The following is a 22,935-nucleotide window of genomic DNA, read 5'->3' as shown; positions in this document are numbered from 1 at the left end:
TGGAAGGCATTAAAAATGAAAGATCCATTGTAAGATGATGTCATGAAGGTTTTTTGTGTTTTCAAAAGATGACGGCATGGCGGGTTACAGAAGTTTTTAGACAGAGGATGGATTCTGACTAAGTGTTGAAGATTGACAAAGAACAAAGTTCAGAGTCAACCTGGGGCCTAATGTTGGGGATATTACTATCAGCTGAGACCCGCCCAGGAGGGGCCGGGTCAGCTTCAATGGCGGGTTATGCAAGAAGTTCAGTAAACATCCAAGTTTGTAGTTTATTAAGTATTATAGAAGGCCCAAAGGTCAGGGGCCGGCTTAAGGCCCGATATTGTAAAACGCCACATGTAAGGAAATACTTGTACAGAAAGACATGTAAAGAAAGTCACCGAGCCGGACACGATTATGAGCTGGCCGAGACTCTGTAGGCCACCTGGCGTCAACCCATGTATATAAGGGGACGACCCGATGGCGGTTTAGGGCAAGAAACAACAAGTCGATAACCAAGCCGGCGAGTTGATCCTCTTGGTGATGGAATCCCAGCAATACCAAACCCAACTAGACGTAGGCTTTTATCTTCATCGTAAGGGGCCGAACTAGTATAAAACTCTCTCGTGTCCTTTGTCCCGATTAACCCCTTTAAGCTTCCTAGTGCGATGGCCCTACGACTAAGTCCTTGCTCTAGGACATCTGTTGTGACAATTCCACGACAGCTTCCATTGTTGACCTCGTTAAGATGGTCTGCTTGCAAGACCGCCACTTCCATGAGTGAATACATATCCGCTCGTGGCCTTTATCTCATCAGCATATGAGATCCAGTTTGAGTCACTATACCCTTCAAGCACCTTTGGGTGCCCGGTGTAGTGAATTCCATAATTTGCAGTGCCTTTCAAATAACTCAAAACTCTCTCTAGAGCTTTCCAATGCACATCTGCTGGTTTTGAGACAAACCGACTCAGTTTGCTAACAGCAAAAGAGATGTCAGGTCTTGTAGCACTGGCTAAGTAAATAAGCGAGCCAATAATCTGAGAATACTTCAATTGGTCTCTAGCAATTCTCTGATTCTTTCGAAGCAACACACTAGAATTATATGGTGTTGGAGAGGGCTTGCAGTCACTGTAGCCAAAGCGACTCAAGATCTTTTCCACATAGTGAGATTGAAGCAATGTAATCCCACCATCATCGCCTCTCAACAACTTGATGTTCAGAATCACATCAGCCACTCCTAAATTCTTCATCTCAAAGCAACGAGATAGGAAATCCTTGACCTCCTTAATAACATTCAGATTTGTTCCGAAAATCAGTATGTCATCAACATACAAGCAAAGGATAACTCCCTCGCCCCCACCATGGCGATAGTACACACATTTGTCAGCTTCGTTTACAACAAAGCCTGCAGTTGTTAAAGTTCTTTCAAACTTCTCATGCCACTGTTTGGGTGCTTGCTTAAGTCCGTACAAAGACTTCAGCAACTTGCATACTTTCCCTTCCTGACCATCTATTACAAACCCATCTGGTTGTTCCATATAAATTTCCTCGTCCAACTCTCCATTTAGGAAAGCAGTCTTAACATCCATTGGATGAACGGGAAGACCATGTGAGGCAGCTAGTGAAAGTAGAAGTCAAATAGTGTTCAGTCGAGCCACATGTGAGTAAGTAACAAAGAAGTCTTCACCTTCCTTTTGGGTTTAACCCTTAGCCACGAGCCGAGCCTTGTACTTTTCAATAGTACCATCAGTCCTAAGCTTCTTCTTGAATACCCATTTGCACCCTATAGGTTTGCACCCATAAGGAAGATCATTTATCTCCCAATTTTCATTCGCCAAGATGGAATCCATCTCGCTATGAACCGCTTCCTTCCAGTAGTCAACATCTTCAGATGCATAAGCCTCTGAAATAGAACTGGGAGTGTCATCTATGAGGTACACATGAAAATCATCACCAAAGGACTTTGCAGTCCTCTATCTCTTGCTCCTAGTAGGAACTTTATTGTTTTCCTCCACAGGACTTTCAAAGTGTTCCATCGAAATGGCAGGTTTGATAATTGTAACTGGTTCCTGATTCGATGAACTAGGCATCTCCTGATTAGATGAGGTAGCCATATCCTTCATGGGAAAGATATCTTCAAAGAAAGTCACATCATTTGACTCCATGATCGTACCGACATGCATGTCAGGTACCTCTGATTTTACAACCAAGAATCTATAGCAATGCTATGAAAAGCATATCCCGGAAAAAACACAACCCACAGTCTTTGGTCCAAGCTTCCACTTCTTTGGAATTGGAACATTGACTTTCGCCAAACAACCCCCATGTTCGCAGATAAGAGAGTTTTAACCTTTTCTTCTCCCATTCCTCGAATGGAGTTATCTCTTTGTTCTTTGTGGGGACTCGGTTTAGGACATGACATGCTGTCAATATCGCCTCCCCCCACCATGCCTTGGAGAGACCCGATGTGTCTAACATGGCGTTAACCAAATCAGTTAGAGTATGGTTCTTTCTCTCGGCCACCCCATTTGACTGAGGTGAGTAGGGAGGCGTCCTCTCATGGATTATACCATGTTCCACACAAAAAAGCATCAAATTCATTGGAAAAATACTCTCCACCACGGTCGGACCTAAGCCTCTTGATTTTTCGATCAAGTTGGTTTTCCACTTCAGCTTTATAGATCTTGAAAAAGTTCAAAGCCTCATCCTTAGACTTCAGAAGATACACACGGCAGTATCTAGTGGAGTCATCAATTAACGTCATGAAATATTTCTTTCCACCTTTTGTCAAAACACCATTCATTTCACATAGATCTGAATGTATGAGCTCTAGTGGTGCAAGATTTCTCGTTTCTACAGTCGTGTGAGACTTACGAGGTTGCTTAGCTTACACACACACTTGACACTTAGATCCCTTGACAGTGGTGAAACTAGGGATTAAGTTCAACTTCGCTAGTCGTGACATGCAACCAAAGTTAACATGACAAAGACGTGAATGCCACACATTTGATTCACTATTGTTGCAAATATGATTAACAACTTTATTGCAAACGTCTGATAAGGATAAACGAAACAGGCCGCCTGACTCATAACTTTTACCAACAAAGGTTCCATATTTGGATATTATAAATTTATTCGACTCAAAGACAAGCTTATAGCCATCTCTACACAGAAGAGATCCGCTAACGAGATTTTTATTGACGGAGGGGACATAATGCACGTTCTTCAGCCGCACGATCTTCCCCGAAGTAAACTTCAGATCGACCGTGCCAACACCACGAACAGAAGCACTTGAACCGTTGCCCATCAGCACGGTTGAAGTCCCTGCGGTCTGATAAGACGAAAACATGGAAATATCACCGCATACATGCACATTAGCACCCGTGTCAATCAACCAATCAGGAGAATGACATACTGAAAGAATAGTGGGAAATATACCATACCCAGCATCCTTCATATCAATGTCTCCAATGACAACATTAGCGGTCTTGCCGCCTTTCCCAGGATGACGCTTGTCATAGCGATTAGGGCAACTAGGAGCCCAATGATTAGGATCCCCACACACATGACATACACCTTTCTTCTTGTCATTATTCTTCTTGAAGTTCTTGTGCTGGACGGCCTTGTTCTTCCCATCAAACTTTGCTTTACCATCAAACTTGCCCTTGTTCTTGAACTTGTGGGGCTGGAAGTTCTGCTTCTGTACCACATTGGCACTAGGTCCCCCCTCAATACCTCGAGCACGTGTGTCCTTTGATCTCGCCTTTTCTTCCACATCAAGAGTGCCAACGAGATCCGAGACCGAAAGCTCCTGCCTCTTATGCTTCAGCAAGGTAGCAAAGTTCCTCCATGAAGGAGGAAGCTTAGTGATGATACCTCCGACAACAAACTTGTCTGGTAGCATACAACTGAAGTGCTCAAGTTCTCTAGCAAATGACTATATCTCATGAGCTTGCTCAACCACGGAGCGCTCTTCAGTCATCCTGTAATCATAGAATTGCTCCATGATGTACAGCTCAGTGCCAGCATTCGAGACGCCAAACTTGGCCTTGAGTGCATCCCACATATCTTTTCCATTATCAGTTGATGCGTAAGCATCAACTATGTTCTCACCAAGAACACTTAAGAGAGCAGCCTTAAACAAAGTATCCGTTTTCTGAAAGGCTTGTGCCTGTTGAGCATCAAGCTCTCCTTCAGGTTTGCCAAGAGTGGCGTCATAGCAACTCATGGTTTGAAACCATAAGACTGCTCTCACGCGCCACCTCTTATAGTGGATACCCTCAAACATAGGAGGTCTCATGGAAGCAGCAAAACCACTCGGGGTAAATTGCCTATAATAAGGTTTTTGGATTGTTGGAAATATGAGCAATTTACCAAATGATTTTATTAACAGAAATACTACATAAAGCATGACCAGTATAGTAGTGATAAAACAAGCCATGCGATTTAACAAAGAGAAAGTAAACATCATCTTCATATATGAACTGTAACTAAACATATCTAGAGTAGACAGTATAGCAAGTTGCATATATGAAATAGAGTCTAACATATCTAGGGCAAATACTAGAACAAGGAACTGTAGCAGGACCTTTGACTCAAAGGAGAAGAACATGTACGGGACAGCAGCAGCAGAAGCGCTGGACTTGGGGTCAGTGTCCTCCCCTGCCATGTCGTCGAGGAGGTCGTGGACGTCGGGGAAGAAGTCGTCGGCGACCGGATCATCCGTGATGAAGTAGCCAGTAGTCGTGTTGAGCGCTCCCCAAAAACCTTATCACCCTTCTCCCGTACAGGACTCAAAAGGTGCGGCTTCGGAGGCCTACTGTCCTGACGTGCAGTGCACGCCGCAAGCCGGGATGAGGAAAACAGCAGCAGCTCAGAGATGGAACCGATGGCAAGGGAAGGAGCAGTTCTGGTGCATCTCTCTCGGAGGAGCGATCTCCCTTTTATAGGCGCAAGAGAAGGAGGCGAGAGGGCAGAGATGGGAGGCGAAACGAAGAGACGGAGATGAAGCAAACAGCCAGCAGCCAAAGGGTTGCACCGTTCGCATTCGAACTCCACTTTCGCAAAAAATCTTTTTAGCTTCTGTGTGACCTTTCATATACCCATAGTGCGTGGCAAAAGTTTAGACATCGGCTCGGCTCATTCCCGCAACCCGCGACGCGGCGCGGTGCGTCGTGGCGAGGCGGGCGGCGGAGGAGGAGCGCGCGTGGATGTCCCTTTTGTTCTTATGCTCATACAAGTGGGGAAAGAACCTCCCTTATAAAAAGGTCCAACTCCCTCTAAACTAGCAATGTGGGACTAAACTTTAGTTCCACCTCTTGCCTTGCACAAATGGGCTGCGTGGGCCTCTAGGATTTATTAGGAATTTATGAAATTGCTATTGGGCTAGGCCCAAAACAGACAAAATTCCAGCACCAAACCACCTCAAAGTTATCCTTTCTGATTGATCTATCGAGCTATTCCTATAAGTGTCACAAACAGCCAAAGAGTTTGTACTAAAATAACACCATATGATACACATCAACCAACTCTAATGTCACCTAGATACTCCAATGTCATCACAAGTATCTGTGAGTTGATTATATGATATACATCAAACAACTTAGATTCGTAATATGAAATCCAACACAAAGAACTTCAAACAGTGCCCCAAGATTTCTACCAGAGAAAGTAGGACGAAAACATGCATCAACCCCTGTGCATAGATTACCCCGATGTCACCTCGGGAATCCGTGACTTGAGTGCCAAAACATACATCTAGTGAATCAATATAATACCCCATTGTCACCACGGGTATTCGTATGCAAGACATACAACAAGTATTCAATCCGATAAAAGTGAAACCTGAAAGGTAAAAACTCAATTCATCACAAGATATAGAGGGGAAAACACCATATGATCCAACTATATTAACAAAGCTCGTGATACATCAAGATCGTTTCAAATCAAGAACACGAGAGCGAGAGAGATCAAACACATAGCTACTAGTACAAACCCTCAGCCCCGAGGGTGAATTACTCCCTCCTCATCATGGAAGCCATCTGGATGATGAAGATGGCCTTCGGTGATGATTTCCCCCTCCAACAGAGTGCTAAAGAGGCTTGTGGCGGCGGAGTCAAAGTTCTAGGGTTATTTTTGGGGCTTCTGTATTTATAAGAATTTTTAGCGTTGGAATCACGCGAACATGGGCCACGAGATGCCCACTACCCACCAGCCTACCACTTTTGCCCTAGCGCGCCCTGATAGGTAGTGGTCACCTCGTGGCTCTTCTGGCCCTCGCACGAAGCTTCAGGGGTCTCTTTTGTTCCAAAAAATCGTCAAAAAGTTTCACTGCATTTGGAATCCATTTGATACGGATTTTCTGGAAAACCAAAAACAAGCAGAAAACAACAACTGGCACTAGGCACTAGGTCAATATGTTAGTCCATAAAAATCATATAAAAGTGCACCAAAATCATACAAAACTATAATAAAGGCATGAATACTTCATAAATTATAGATATGTTGGAGACGTATCAAGACTCAATTACTTTCAATGAATAATCCGATCATAAATCCACAATTCATCGGATCCCAACAAACAGACAGCCAAAGAAGTACATCGAATAGAACTCCATGGAGATCATGGAGAACTTCGTATTGAAGATCGGAGAGAAAGAAGAAGTCAACTAGCTACTAGCTATGGACCCGCAGGTCTGTGGTAAACTACTGACATATCATTGGAGGTGGCGTAAGGATGATGTGGAAACCCTCCGTGATCGACCCCCTGGCAGAGTACCAGAAAAGGCCTTCAGATGGGATCACAGAAGGAAGCTTTCGGCGGCCGAAAATGTGTTTCGGATGGCTCTCTGTTGGGTTGGGAATAGTTGGGAATTTATGGAGTTGTAGTTAGGACAAACGGAGCCACGTGGGACCCACGACCTTAGGGGCGCCACCCAGGGGCACACTAGCTGATCTCGTGGCTCTCTCCAAGATCTTCTGGCCTCTTCTGAACCTTCTAGGGTCCCTTCTGGTCCAGAAAAATCATTGTAAAGTTTCATCGTGTTTGGACTTCGTTTAATGCTAGTTTGCTGAAAAGCCAAGAACAAGAAAAAACCAACAACTGGCACTGGGCACCGAGTTAATAGGTTAGTCCCAAAAAATAATATAAAATTTCATATAATGTATCTAAGATTGGTAATATAAAAAAATGAAACAATCAAAAATTATAGATACGTTGGAGATGCATCACAAGTCCATGGACACGGATACGAGAGCCAGCCATCCAACATCATTTCCTAAACGTCTACCCAATTCCGGTCAATTTCATTTAAAATGCATAGAAATATGAAAGCAAGTTAAAATGTCATGTTCAAAGCATGATGTTCAAAGTTTTTACATGTGCCTGATCACAAAAGTACCAGTTTGACAGTCGGTGCAAAAAATGCAGCCTTGCCTTGCCAAACTAGCTTTCGGAGCCTCCTCACTCACTCTGTTGGTGGCTCCTCCTCACCATCCACCTCCTTCTTGGCCGCCTCCATCTCGGCTGCCAAGCGCTTTCCTTCTCCTCCCACTTCTTTCCTTGAAACACCCTTGTAACATTCTTGGGCAATTCTTTTGTTGGATTGGTTGGATCACCCTCTTCTTGTTCGGTGTCAACACCAACAGTCTTGATGGGGCTGGCAATGGATAGTTGTCACTTGGGTTATCCATTCAACTTCAATAAACAATGCATGAGGATAAAATTCCTCTTCTCCACCTTTGAAAACAAGTTGGATGCACAGGAGGGCTAGAAAGAAAAACATTGTCAACAAGTTGCATATCACGCCAAATGACCAACACATAGAGCATATTCGGCCAACAAGTTACATATCCGAGCAAATTTCCAACACATATAGCAACTTACTGCTCGGTGATTAGTGAACACTTCCCAACAAACGATTACTTGTTTTCAATGACCCCAATACCCGCTCACAGCTTCTTGGATGGTGTAACATCAATGGTTGAGCGACTTTGTCCCGCGATTGCAGATGAGTTCATTGCAATAAGGCTCGAAATTCTTGTGCTCGTGGAACCAAGAATGAATATTGGACCAAAATGTTGCGTTTTTTGCTCTGTTTCATGGATTAGATAAAGGCTAGTGTTAAACCATCGCATTGCACAATAACTCATCCTCCCGTATGTTGAAGCTTTCTCCTCTGCCCATCTTCTTCGAATAGACCAGCCAATCCCTCGGATCAAGGTCGTCGTCGTCGGAAGTGCCCTGCTCTAGCTGCCCGATGTACAATTTAGGTTGTTGAGTGTCCACACCCGGATAGGTGTACATGCATTTTTGTTGGGCGTGCACCTATGGCTCCAAGTCATCCACTTGTCTGTCCTTGAAGTAGCCTCTGCCTCCGTCGTGGGTCATCTCAAACAATTGCATGTCTACGTTCTGTTGGGGATCGTAGCAGAAATTTAAAAATTTCTACGCATCACCAAGATCAATCCATGGAGTAATCTAGCAACGAGGGGAAGGGGAGTGCATCTACATACCCTTGTAGATCTCTAAGCGGAAGCGTTGCAAGAATGCGGTTGGTGGAGTCATACACGCAGCGATTCAGATCGCGGTCAATTCCGATCTAAGCGCCGAACAACGGCGCCTCCGCGTTCAACACACGTAAGCCCGGTGACGTCTCCCGCGCCTTCATCCAGCAAGGAGAGAGGGAGAGGTTGGGGAAGACTCCGTCCAGCAGCAGCACGACGGCGTGGTGGTGGTGGAGGAGCGCGGGACTCCAGCAGGGCTTCGCCAAGCACTACGAGAGACGAGGATGGAGAAAGGTAGGGCTGCGCCAAGAGGGAGATCAAATCATGTGTTGGGCAGCCCCCAATACCTCAAGTATATATAGGGGGAGGGGAGGGGCTGCGCCCCCTTCTAGGGTTCCCTCCCTAGGGGGGCGGCAGCCCTAGATGCCATCTAGGGTGGCGGCCAAAGGGGAGAGGAGAGGGGGGCGCCCTAGGGTGGGCCTTAAGGCCCATCTGGACCTAGAGTTTGCCCCCTTCCCACTCTCCATGCGCCTTGGGCCTTGGTGGGGGCGCCATAGCCCACCTGGGGCTGATCCCCTCCCACACTTGGCCCATGCAGCCTTCTGGGGCTGGTGGCCCCACCTGGTGGACCCCTGGGACCCTCCCGGTGGTCCCGGTATGTCACAGATAGCACCTGAAACTTTTCCGGTGACCAAAACGGGACTTACCATATATAAATCTTTACCTCTGGACCATTCCGGAACTCCTCGTGACATCCGGGATCTCATCCATCACTCCGAACAACATTCGGTAACCGCGTACATACTTTCCCTATAACCCTAGCGTCATCGAACCTTAAGTCTGTAGACCCTACGGGCTCGGGAGTCATGCAGACATGGCCGAGACAACTCTCCGGTAAATAACCAACAGCGGGATCTAGATACCCATGTTGGCTCCCACATGCTCCACGATGATCTCATCGGATGAACCACGATGCCAAGGATTCAATCAATCCTGTATACAATTCCCTTTGTCTATCGGTACGATACTTGCCCGAGATTCGATCGTCAGTATCCCGATACCTCGTTCAATCTCTTTACTGGAAAGTCTCTTTACTCGTTCCGTAACACATCATCCCGTGATCAACTCCTTGGTCACATTGTGCACATGATCATGTCCTACCGAGTGGGCCCAGAGATACCTCTCCGTTACACGGAGTGACAAATCCCAGGCTCGATTCGTGCCAACCCAACAGACACTTTCAGAGATACCCGTAGTGCACCTTTATAGCCACCCAGTTACGTTGTGACATTTGGTATACCCAAAGCATTCCTACAGTATCCGGGAGTTGTACAATCTCATCGTCTAAGGAAATGATACTTGACATTAGAAAAGCTTTAGCATACGAACTACACGATCTTGTGCTAGGCTTAGGATTGGGTCTTGTCCATCTCATCATTCTCCTAATGATGTGATCCCGTTATCAACGACATACAATGTCCATGGTCAGGAAACCGTAACCATCTATTGATCAACGAGCCAGTCAACTAGAGGCTTACTAGGGACATGGTGTTGTCTATGTATCCACACATGTATCTGAGTTTCCTATCAATACAATTCTAGCATGGATAATAAACGATTATCATGAATAAGGAAATATGATAATAACTAATTTATTATTGCCTCTAGGGCATATTTCCAATGGTCTCCCACTTGCACTAGAGTCAATAATCCAGTTCACATCGCTATGTGATTGACACTCAAGGTCACATCCCCATGTGACTAACACCCAAAGAGTTTACTAGAGTCAATAATCTAGTTCACATTACCATGTGATTAACACTCAATGAGTTCTGGGTTTGATCATGTTATGCTTGTGAGAGATGTTATAGTCAACGGGTCTAAACCTTTCAGATCCGTGTGTGCTTTACAAATCTCTATGTCATCTTGTAGATGCAGCTACCACGCTCTCTTTGGAGCTATTCCAAATAACTGTTCTACTATACGAATCCGGTTTACTACTCAGAATCATCCAGATTAGTGTCAAAGATTGCATTGGCGTAACCCTTTACGACGAACTCTTTTACCACCTCCATAATCGAGAAAAATCCTTAGTCCAGTAGTTACTAAGGATAACCTTGACCGTTGTCCTATGATCCATTCCTAGATCACACTTGTACCCCTTGACTGACTCATGGCTTGGCACACTTCAGGTGCGGTACACAACATAGCATACTCTAGATCCTATGTCTAAAGCATAGGGGATGACCTTCGTCCTTTCTCTCTATTCTGCCGTGGTCAGGTCTTGAGTCTTACTCAATACCAATACCTTATAACACAGCCAAGAACTCCTTCTTTGCCGATCTATTTTGAACTCCTTCAAAATCTTGTCACGGTATGTATTCATTTGAAAGTACCATTAAGCGTTTTTTAGCTATCCTTATAGATCTTGATGCTCAATGTTCAAGTAGCTTAATCCAGGTTTTCCATTGAAAAATACTTTTCAAATAACCCTGCATGCTTTCCAGAAATTCTACATCATTTCTGATCAACAATATGTTAACAACATATACTCATCAAAAATTCTATAGTGCTCCCACTCACTTCTTTGGAAATACAAGTTTCTCATAAACTTTGTATAAACCCAAAATCTTTGATCATATCATCAAAACGTACATTCCAACTCCGAGATGCTTACTCCAGTCCTTAGAAGGATTGCTGGAGCTTTGCATACTTGTCAGCATCTTTCAGGATTGACAAAACTTTCTGGTTGTATCACATACAACCTTTCCTCAAGAAAAATGTCGAGGAAACAATGTTTTAACATCCTATCTGCAAGATTTCATAAATAATGCAGTAACTGCTAACGTAATTCCAACAGACTCTTAATATCGCTACGAGTGAGAAAGTCTCATCGTAGTCAACTCCTTGAACTTGTCGGGAAACATTTTAACGACAAGTCGAGCTTTCTTAATGGTGACACTTACCATCATTGTCTGTATTCCTTTTAAAATCCATATGCACCTAACAACCTTACGACCATCAAGTAGTTCTTTCAAAGTCTATACTTTCTTTTATACATGGATCCTCTCTTGGATTTTATGGCCTCGAGCCATTCTTCGGAATCTGGGCCCACCATCACTTCTCCATAGCTCGTAGGTTCATTGTTGTCTAGCAACATGACTTCCAAGACAGGATTACGTACCACTCTGAAGTAGTATGCATCCTTGTCGACCTATGAGGTTTGGTAGTGACTTGATCCGAAGTTTCATGATCATTATCATAAGCTTCCACTTCAATTGGTGTAGGTGTCACAGGAACAACTTCTTGTGCCCTGCTACACACTAGTTGAAGTAAGGGTTCAATAACCTCATCAAGTCTCCACCATCCTCCCACTCAATTCTTTCGAGAGAAACTTTTCCTCGAGAAAGGACTTGTTTCTAGAAACAATCACTTTTGCTTCCGGATCTGAAATAGGAGGTATACCCAACTATTTTTGGGTATTCTATGAAGATGCATTTATCCGCTTTGGGTTCGAGCTTATCAGCCTGAAACTTTTTCGCATAAGCGTCGCAGCCCCAAACTTTTAGGAAACGACAGCTTAGGTTTGTCTAAACCATAGTTCATACGGTGTCGTCTCAACGGAATTGTGTGGTGCCTTATTTAAAGTGAATGTGGTTGTCTCTAATGCCTAACCCATAAACGATAGTGGTAATTTGATAAGAGACATCATGGTATGCACCATATCCAATAGGGAGCAGTTATGATGTTCGGACACACCATCACACTATGGTGTTCCAGGCGGTATTAGTTGTGAAACAATTTCCACAATGTCTTGATTGTGTGCCAAACTCGTAACTCAAATATTCATCTCTATGATCATATCATAGACATTTTATCATCTTGTCACGACGATCTTCAACTTCACTCTGAAATTACTTGAACCTTTCAATAATTCAGACTTGTGTTTCATCAAGTAAATATACCCAGAATCTACTCAAATCATCTGTGAAGTAAGAACATAACGATATCCACTGCGTGCCTCAACACTCATTGAACTGCACACATCAAAATGTATTACTTCCAACAAGTTGCTTTCTTGTTCCATCTTACTGAAAATGAGGCCTTTCAGTCATCTTGCCCATGTGGTATGATTTGCATGTCTTAAGTGATTCAAAATCAAGTGAGTCCAAATGATCCATCTATATGGAGTTTCTTCATGCATATCTACCAATAGACATGGTTCGCATGTCTCAATCTTTTCAAAAACGAGTGAGTCCAAAGATCCATCAACATGGACCTTCTTCATGCGTTTTATACCAACATGACTCAAATGGCAGTGCCACAAGTATGTGGTACTATCATTACTATCTTATATCTTTTGGCATGAACATGTGTATCAGTGTCACTATGATCGAGATTCAATAAACCATTTATTTTAGGTGCAAGACCATTGAAGATATTATTCAAGTAAACAGAGTAACCATTATTCTCCTTAAATGAATAATCGTATGGCGATAAACATAATCCAATCATGTCTATGCTCAACGCAAACACCAAATAACAATTATTTAGGTTTAACACCAATCTCGATGGTAGAGGGAGCGTGCGATGTTTGATCACATCAACCTTGGAAACACTTCCAACACATATCGGCATCTCACCTTTAGCTAGTCTCCGCAGCCTTTTATTTCGAGTTACTAACGCTTAGCAACCGAACCAGTATTTATTACCCTGGTGCTACTAGGAGTACTAGTAAAGTACACAATAATATGACATATATCCAAAATACTTCTGTCGACCTTGCCAGCCTTCTCATCTACCAAGGATCTAGGGTAGTTCTGCTTCAGTGACCGTTCCCCTCATTACAGAAGCACTTAGTCTCGGGTTTGGTTCAACCTTGGGTTTCTTCACTAGAGCAGCAACTGATTTGCCGTCTCATGAAGTATCCCTTCTTTCCCTTGCCCTTCTTGAAACTAGTGGTTTACCCATCAACAATTGATGCTCCTACTTGATTTCTACTTTCGCAGTGTCAAACATCGCGAGTTGCTCAAGGATCATCATGTCTATCCCTGATATGTTATAGTTCATCATGAAGCTCCAATAGCTTGGTGGCAGTGACTATGGAGAATCATCACTATCTCATCTGGAAGATTAACTCCCACTCGATTCAAGTGATTGTAGTACTCATACAATCTGAGCACATGCTCAACGATTGAGCTTTTCTCCTTAGTTTGCAGGCTTAGGAAACTTGTCAGAGGTCTCATACCTCTTGATGTGGGCACTAGCCTAAAATCCCAATTTCAGTCCTTGGAACATCTCATATGTTCTGCGATGTTTCAAAACGTCTTTGGTGCCTCAATTCTAAACCATTTAGCATTACGCATTGAAATATCATGTAGTCATCAAAACGTGTATGTCAGATGTTCGCAACATCTACAGATGACGCTCGAGGTTCAACGCACTGAGCGGTGCATTAAGGACATAGCCCTTCTGTGCAGCAATGAGGACAATCCTCAGTTCACGGACCCAGTCCGCGTAATTGCTACTGTCAACTCTCAACTAAATTTTCTCTAGGAACATATCTAAAACAGTAGAACCAAAGCGTGAGCTACGACATAATTTGCAAAGACCTTTTAACTATGTTCATGATAATTAAGTTCATCTAATCAAATTATTCAATGAACTCCCACTTAGATAGACATCCCTCTAGTCATCTAAGTGATACATGATCCGAGTCAACTAGGCCGTGTCTGATCATCACGTGAGACGGACTAGTCATCATCGGTGAACATCTTCATGTTGATCGTATCCACTATACGACTCATGTTCGACCTTTCGGTCTTCCGTGTTCCGAGGCCATGTCTGTACATGCTAGACTCGTCAAGTTAACCTAAGTGTATTGCATGTGTAAATCTGGCTTACACCCGTTGTATGCGAACGTTAGAACCTATCACACCCGATCATCACGTGGTGCTTTGGAACAATGGACCTTAGCAACGGTGCACAGTTAGGGGGAACACAATCCTTGATATTTTAATGAGGGATCATCTTATTTATGCTACCGTCGTTCTAAGCAAATAAGATGTAAAAACATGACAAACATCACATGCAAATCATAAAGTGACATGATATGGCCAATATCATCTTGCACATTTTGATCTCCATCTTCGGGGCGCCATGATCATCATCATCACCGGCATGACACCATGATCTCCATCATCATGATCTCCATCATCGTGTCTTCATGAAGTTGTCTCGTCATCTATTACTTTTACTATTATGGCTAACGGTTTAGCAATAAAGTAAAGTAACTACATGATGTTTATGTTGACACGCAGGTCATAAATAAATTAAGACAACTCCTATGGCTCCTGCCGGTTGTCATACTCATCGACATGCAAGTCGTGATTCCTATTACAAGAACATGATCAATATCATACATCACATATATCATTCATCACATCCTTTTGGCCATATCACATCACACGGCATATGCTGCAAAAACAAGTTAGACGTCCTCTCATTGTTGTTGCAAACTTTTACGTGGCTGCTATAGGTTTCTTAGCAAGAACGTTTCTTACCTACGCCAAAACCACAATATGATATGCAAATTGCTATTTACCCTTCATAAGGACCCTTTTCATCGAATCCGATTCGACTAAACTGGGAGAGACAGACACCCGCTAGCCACCTTATGCAACTAGTGCATGTCAGTCGGTGGAACCTATCTCACGTAAGAGTACGTGTAAGGTCGGTCCGGGCCGCTTCATCCCACGATGCCGCCGAATCAAGATAAGACTAGTAACGGCAAGTAAATTGACAAAATCGACGCCCACAACAACTTGTGTTCTACTCGAGCATAGGAACTACGCATAGACCTAGTTCATGATGCCACTGTTGGGGATCGTAGCAGAAATTTAAAAATTTCTACGCATCACCAAGACCAATCTATGGAGTAATCTAGCAACGAGGGGAAGGGGAGTGCATCTACATACCCTTGTAGATCGCAAAGCGGAAGCGTTGCAAGAACGCGGTTGGTGGAGTCGTATATGCAGCGATTCAGATCGCGGTCGATTCCGATCTAAGCGCCGAACAACGGCGCCTCCGCGTTCAACACACGTATAGACCGGTGAGGTCTCCCGCGCCTTGATCCAGCAAGGAGAGAGGGAGAGGTTGGGGAAGACTCCATCCAGTAGCAGCACGACGGCGTGGTGGTGGTGGAGGAGCGCGGGACTCCAGAAGGGCTTCGCCAAGCACTAGGAGAGATGAGGAGGAAGAGAGGTAGGGCTGCGCCAAGAGGGAGATCAAATCATGTGTTGGGCAGCCCCCAATACCTCAAGTATATATAGGGGAAGGGAGGGGTTGCGCCCCCTTCTAGGGTTCCCTCCCTAAGGGGGGCGGCAGCCCTAGATGCCATCTAGGGTGGCGGCCAAAGGGGAGAGGAGAGGGGGGCGCCCTAGGGTGGGCCTTAAGGCCCATCTAGACCTAGGGTTTGCCCCCTTCCCACTCTCCATGCGCCTTGGGCCTTGGTGGGGGGCGCACCAGCCCATCTAGGGCTGGTCCCCTCCCACACTCGGCCCACGCAACCTTATGGGGCTGGTGGCCCCACCTGGTGGACCCCCGGGACCCTCCCGGTGGTCCCGGTATGTTACCGATAGCACCCGAAACTTTTCCGGTGACCAAAACGGGACTTCCCATATATAAATCTTTACCTTCGGACCATTCCGAAACTCCTCGTGACGTCCGGGATCTCATTCGGAACTCCGAACAACATTCGGTAACCGCGTACATACTTTCCCTGTAACCCTACCATCATCGAACCTTAAGTGTGTAGACCCTACGGGCTCGGGAGACATGCAGGCATGGCCGAGACAACTCTCCGGTCAATAACCAACAGCGGGATATGGATACCCATGTTGGCTCCCACATGCTCCACGATGATCTCATCGGATGAATCAGATGTCAAGGATTCAATCAATCCCGTATACAATTCCCTTTGTCTATCGGTACGATACTTGCCCGAGATTCGATTGTCGGTATCCCGATACCTCGTTCAATCTCGTTACCAGCAAGTCTCTTTACTCGTTCCGTAACACATCATCCCGTGATCAACTCCTTGGTCACATTGTGCACATGATGATGTCCTACCGAGTGGGCCCAGAGATACCTCTCCGTTACACGGAGTGACAAATCCCAGTCTCGATTCGTGCCAACCCAACAGACACTTTCAGAGATACCCGCAGTGCACCTTTATAGCCACCCAGTTACGTTGTGACGTTTGGTACACCCAAAGCATTCCTACGGTATCCGGGAGTTGCACAATCTCATGGTCTAAGGAAATTATACTTAACATTAGAAAAGTTTTAGCATACGAACTACACGATCTTGTGCTAGGCTTAGGATTGGGTCTTGTCCATCACATCATTCTCCTAATGATGTGATCCCGTTATCAACGACATTCAATGTCCATGGTCAGGAAACCGTAACCATCTATTGATCAACGAGCCAGTCAACTAGAGGGTTACTAGGGACATGGTGTTGTCTATGTATCCACACATGTATCTGAGTTTCCTATCAATACAATTCTAGCATGGATAATAAACGATTATCATGAACAAGGAAATATAATAATAACTAATTTAGTATTGCTTCTAGGGCATATTTCCAACACGTTCTCATATGCTGGGTCGCCCAATCGAGACATATTGGCGAACGAAGAGCGGGCACCAAATTAATCCACACCCAGCGTCCACAACCAGACAAGCTGCGGCGATGCTGAGTCGCAAAATGGAGCGGCACAGTGTTGACGTCATCGCAATATGACACTTGCTCGGTGGCGGAGGCCGGTGACTACAGGCCAAGCTTCGGCGGCGTAGTAGGGAGGCTGATATTGATCCTTCCACGACAACGTGTGCATGGATGGTGATGGTGATGGCGGCAGCGCCCCGCATCTTGCCCCTACCCGACCCCTACACCTTGTCCCTGGCCGCCCCCGCCGCCCTTCTTTTTGTCGGCTACCCCGTCCTTTGCCTTCGCTTTGAGGCGACGGGCTTGCTGTGTCACCGAGTTGATCTACCGGACGTTCATCTTTTCTGGATCCTCCACCTCCGTTGTCTCCGGTAGCTTTTCATACGGGTCCGTGCGGCGACAAGAGCGAGAAGCGCGGGAAGGGCGGATGGCTGCGGCGATAAGTGGGGAGATGGGGAAATGGGGGTGGCACCTCAAAAGTACGAGTGCGGGCTCCACCTTTGTTTTGGGTGCGCCGAGGGTGTTGGAGTCCTATATAGCCAAGGTTCATACCCACAGTTTGTTTGCTTCCATTTTACAGAAAAACGTACACATTGACTCGTCTGCGGACAAATATATCTCTTCATTGATTGGCTTGCAGCGTCCAGATGCTTGCGGACGTTTTGAGGGCCCTTAGGCCCGCGTGATGTCTGTTGCATCTGAGATAGACATCCCACAATTGTCGAGAGGTCGAACCGATATTCAGTGATTTTAACAGAGTGCTTTGAGAGTGACGAACTTACATTTCTTCAGATTTCAAGGATGCGATGCTCACACTGTCTCTCCCAATAAGTTCTCCCAAGGGCAGCTGAGGTCGCAAGGAACAGCCGCTTTCGCGAAGAGGATGAAAGTAAAACTACGATTGGGACTTTCTACCACACATCTATTTCTATATGTAGGTGTGCATGGGTGGGCACGGATGTATTTACCCTCACGCTATTTCTACTAGTAGTCTCTAACGCATGCACGTACGTCACTAAAAAATATCAGGTAAAAACTCAAGTATCCTCCGTCGAGCTGAAGAATAATTTACATTGTTTAACTCTTTGCTGTCATCCAGAATTGAACCACCGTGTTCACCTAGACATACAGCAGATTTATTACCACGTGGGAGGGTTGAATTCCCGTCGGTAACACAAAAATAACAAGGTGCCGCTAATGCTAATTGCCGCATGTTCACGTTACCTAATCAGAAGTCGGTCAGTATCACGTTGGACAACTCAAGCTGCATGCGTCCAAAGTACCCTCTGCGTCTAATTAAAGTTCACGAGAGTACTACTACTATTTAATTAAGCTGTGGATTCTCCTATCCTAGTAGACTAACAGATCGCCCAGGCCTATATGAACCAGAGGGAACTTGATTAGTCTCACCCATCTCAGCATCACAGGTCTCTGCATCCAGAGCACAATTCAAGACAAAGCAGAAGCTACACGCATACTACTATAGAGTACACATGGCTCCTCGCGCTCTCTCTTGGATTAGTGTTTCTCCGCTTGTCTTTCTGGCAGTACAACGAATGCCAGAAATAATAATAATAATACATTCAGATTTGTAGACCACCTCGCGACGACTACAAGCAATAAAGCGAGTCGAAGGCGCGCCGTCGTCATCGTCCCTCCCTCTCCGGACCGGGCACAACTTGTTGTAGTAGACAGTCGGGAAGTTGTCGTGCTAAGGGCCCATAGAACCAACGCACCAGAACAGCAACCACGACCGATGAAGAGAAGTTTAGGTCGGAAAGATCCAATCTGAAGACACATGAACAAAAATGAACAAAGACCGGACCCAAGCAGATCCACCAAAAATAACCACCGACTGAGCCGTAAAATTCCTAGTTACCGACCAGAAAACTGAATATTACAATTAAATTTCTTTTTTTTGAGGGACATTACAATTAAATTTCAATGAGTGCAACAATATAAGAAAGGGTATCCCTGGTCAAAAAAAGGAAAGGGTATCCTATATCACAAATACGAAGGGAATCACATGCATCGACGAATAATCGCTTGCAAACAAATAAATGCTCCTAGCTAGTATAACAGTAGGTCACGGAAATTAGGAAGATGCATGAATCATTGTCCCACTTCATATAAAATGTCTTGTTCATGAATAAAAGCAGAAATGTATTTGTTAAATTATAATAATGACTTGACTTTTCTAACGAAATTAGGAGAATATATACATGGAACATTGCAAATCACTTGGTCTTTTAACAATTGAATGCATTCAAGTACCATACAAATGGCAAGAGTAAAAAGATTACGACACAACCGAGCATAAGTAACCAGACTAGGATGCATACATCTCTCCTTGTGCACACATCGACATAATGGGGCAACTTTTGCGAAAAAAGTCAAAACACCCAAAGTAAGTTTTTTATTCTAGCATGATTAGCCCCCAAGACCCACTACTCCATTAGAATTATAACGTCTTCAAACCAAGTCCGGAAAACATCTAATGATTGTCTAGTACCCATCGCTATAATCATGACATTTCACCTTTTATGTCAAAAGGTTTTATCCGAAATTTCTTACATATTTTATATCGAACGAATCTATTCAATAATCTCTCCTCTCTGGTTAATTGGCCTACAAGCATCCTTAGGTTGACTATTTGACCAACATAATACAAGTAGTATATCCCTAAAATTATCATTATCGGTAATTCAAAGATAAGCCCTGGCTCATGTGCAACCAATGAATAGTAAAATAAAAATAATAGTAGAAAAAAATTCGTCCAAGATGCTGCTACACATGATGTCCATGCAATATTTCCGGGTGCTTGACATTCGAGGAGCTCGTAGCAAAAAAGACAAAATTGGCTCCAAAAGTGTTTTTTTAATTGTTTCTCGGACACTCGAAGTTTGTCTTTTCTACCATGAGCTCCTCGATTGTCGAAACAGCCCGAAATTTTGCACGGATATCATGCGCATGAGCATCTTGCATGTTAAAAAAATCAGATTTTTTTTGTATGTACTGCGAATTTATTGTTCATATTTTTCCACTATTTTAGCGAATTTACTGTTCATGTCCAGGCTCAGTATGCTGCATCCTAAAATAATATCACTAACAATGTACCTTTTTAGGAGAAAATATTTCATTTGAAGTTTCTGATGATATATTATTACATGAAGTATAACTTGTATCACGTTGGTCAAATTGTTATTCTAGAGATACATCAGGCTTTATAAACCATAAAGGAAGGACGCCAATATTGGTCGGATGTGCGGTCTGGGACCTCCCAGGTCTCAGACCGAACGATTTGTTTGGTACAGGCGAGTGATCCGCCGAATAATTTAGTTCCGCGGGAGGAACCCGCAGCCCAAAATCATCCCTGTCGCTAGGCCTTTACCCTGCAAAAACCAAAAATGACGGGGAAAAGCCCACTACAAAACGAATGAAAATGCCTAGATTTTGAATTTTTTTTCTGCTGACAAAAAAGCCCAGTTTTTGCTCTGCTTCCAAAAAAATGCCATCAACTTTAAAAGAAGAATAAATACCATGGAAAATTCTAAAAAAAGTGTCATTCGAGTTTGACCAACTATTTATGATTTTCCATGATATTATTTTTTACAATGGTAAGGTTTATAGAACATATTTGATTCCCTAATAAAAGCATGGCAAAGCCGCCATGGCAAAAAAGTTATGTTCAAAAAATGGCATGGACTGAAAAGTTCTATATATCAAGATCCATAGGTGAAAAATTTATGCCATGACCCCTACGCTATAAAAACCATGATGCATAGGCTATAGTTGCCATCGTCCATGGCAACTATGTTGAAAATGTATTATATATGATACATAGACTGAAAATGCATAAACTATGATTTCATGGCATGATTTATAGACTAAAAATGTAGAATAGAAAATGCCATGATCCATACACTACATTTTCCATGATGCATAGACTATATTTGTCATGGTCCCTATGTGGAATAAATTTGCCATATTGCAAAAAAAGGAAGAAAAATTCGCCATGGTACATATAGTAAAAATTGCCATGATCCATAAACAACATTTGCCATGGTCGAACAACTTAATTTGCCATGGTCCAATAAAAATTGTGATGGTATTAAACGAGAACCATGAGCAGTACAACTAAAGTACCCATGGGTCATGGCAACTTTGTTGGAAAATGTTCTATATATCATGATCAGTGGACTACAAAAATGCCATGCTCCAAAACCTACATTTGCCATGACACATACACCGAGTTTGCCTTGGTCCCGTTCAAAATAAAATAAAATTTGCCATGTTGCGAAAAAGAAATAAACTTTGTCATTCTCCATATAATTATAAATTGGCATCCTCCATACACTAAGTTTTTCATGATACATACACTATGTTTGCCATGGTCTCGTTCAAAAAAATTGGCTTGTTGCAAAAAAAGAAGATAATTTTGCCCTGCTCCATAGCCTACATTGGTTACATTGAGTTTTCCATGGTCCCATTAAATTTTTTTGCCATGTTGCAAAAAAGAAAGAAAAATTGCCTTGATCCATATAATTAGAAATTGCCATGCTCCATAAACTAGATTTTCCATGATACATACACTAGGTTTGCCATGGTCCCATTCAAAAAGAAACTTTCCCATCTTGCAAAAAGGAAGAAAATTTTGCCATGCTCCATAACCTACATTTGCCAAGAAATATACACTGAGTTTGCCATGGTCTCGTTCAAAAAGAAAATTTGCCATGTTGCAAAATAAAGAAGAAAATTGTCGTGCTCCATAAACTACATGTGTCATGATACAAATATTTGCCATGCTCCATGGCAACTACTCATAGCATTTCTGTCGTGGCAACTATTTGCTAAAGAAGAATGCATAAGTGTTTACTAAATTTGCCATGGCGAATAAAAAGTAAATTTTCCATGAGCGTTAAAAATAAAGTTGCCATGTATGTATAAGGTAAAATTGCCATGTGTATGCAAATAAATTGTCATGGAAAATAAAGAACGATAATTTGCAATGGCAAATTTAAAGGTAAAATTGCCATGCCAAAACACTAGAAGAACCGACCATAGCTTTTGAGGCCAGATTTTTATCAATTGTCATGGCAATTTTCCTGAATAATTGTGACTATATAAGACGTGAGACACACATGAAACACATTGCATGATGCATACAAACTACTTGCCATGGTGCTAAAAAATCTCTCATGACGCATACAAACTACTTGCCATGACAAACAAAAAAGTGGCAAAATATATGTAAAACTCTCATGGCACATACAAACTACTTGCCATGATGCTCAATAAACACACCATGGCAACAACCTAATTTGCCAGGAGGTTAATCCACAAAGGCAATTACATGTGGTCAACTCAAAAAATTACCAACTCATACTATGTCGCAAAGCACAAAAAATAAGGTGCGTCACTACAATAGCAATAAGTGGAAATTAAAAAATAAGGTTCATCGCTACAATAGCGGTAAGTGGAAATTAATGAAAAGATGCCATGGGGTAACTAAATGACCATAGTGTATTGCATGCTTGTCTAGCAAAATTCAATGGATATCCGCTCTCCCTACTCTAAAAACGGATGATTATGCTCCTCTACAAACACATTGTGACTACAATCACAATACTGATGAGCCTCTACTATGACGTGGCATGGCAATTTGCAGAGAATGGTAATAAAAAAATGAAGTAGAAGTGTTGAGCAGCAGGATGCTAC

Source organism: Triticum dicoccoides, chromosome 7A (assembly GCF_002162155.2).
Source record: "Triticum dicoccoides isolate Atlit2015 ecotype Zavitan chromosome 7A, WEW_v2.0, whole genome shotgun sequence".
Classification (NCBI taxonomy): Eukaryota; Viridiplantae; Streptophyta; class Magnoliopsida; order Poales; family Poaceae; genus Triticum; species Triticum dicoccoides.
Note: the sequence above shows the minus strand (reverse complement) of the source record.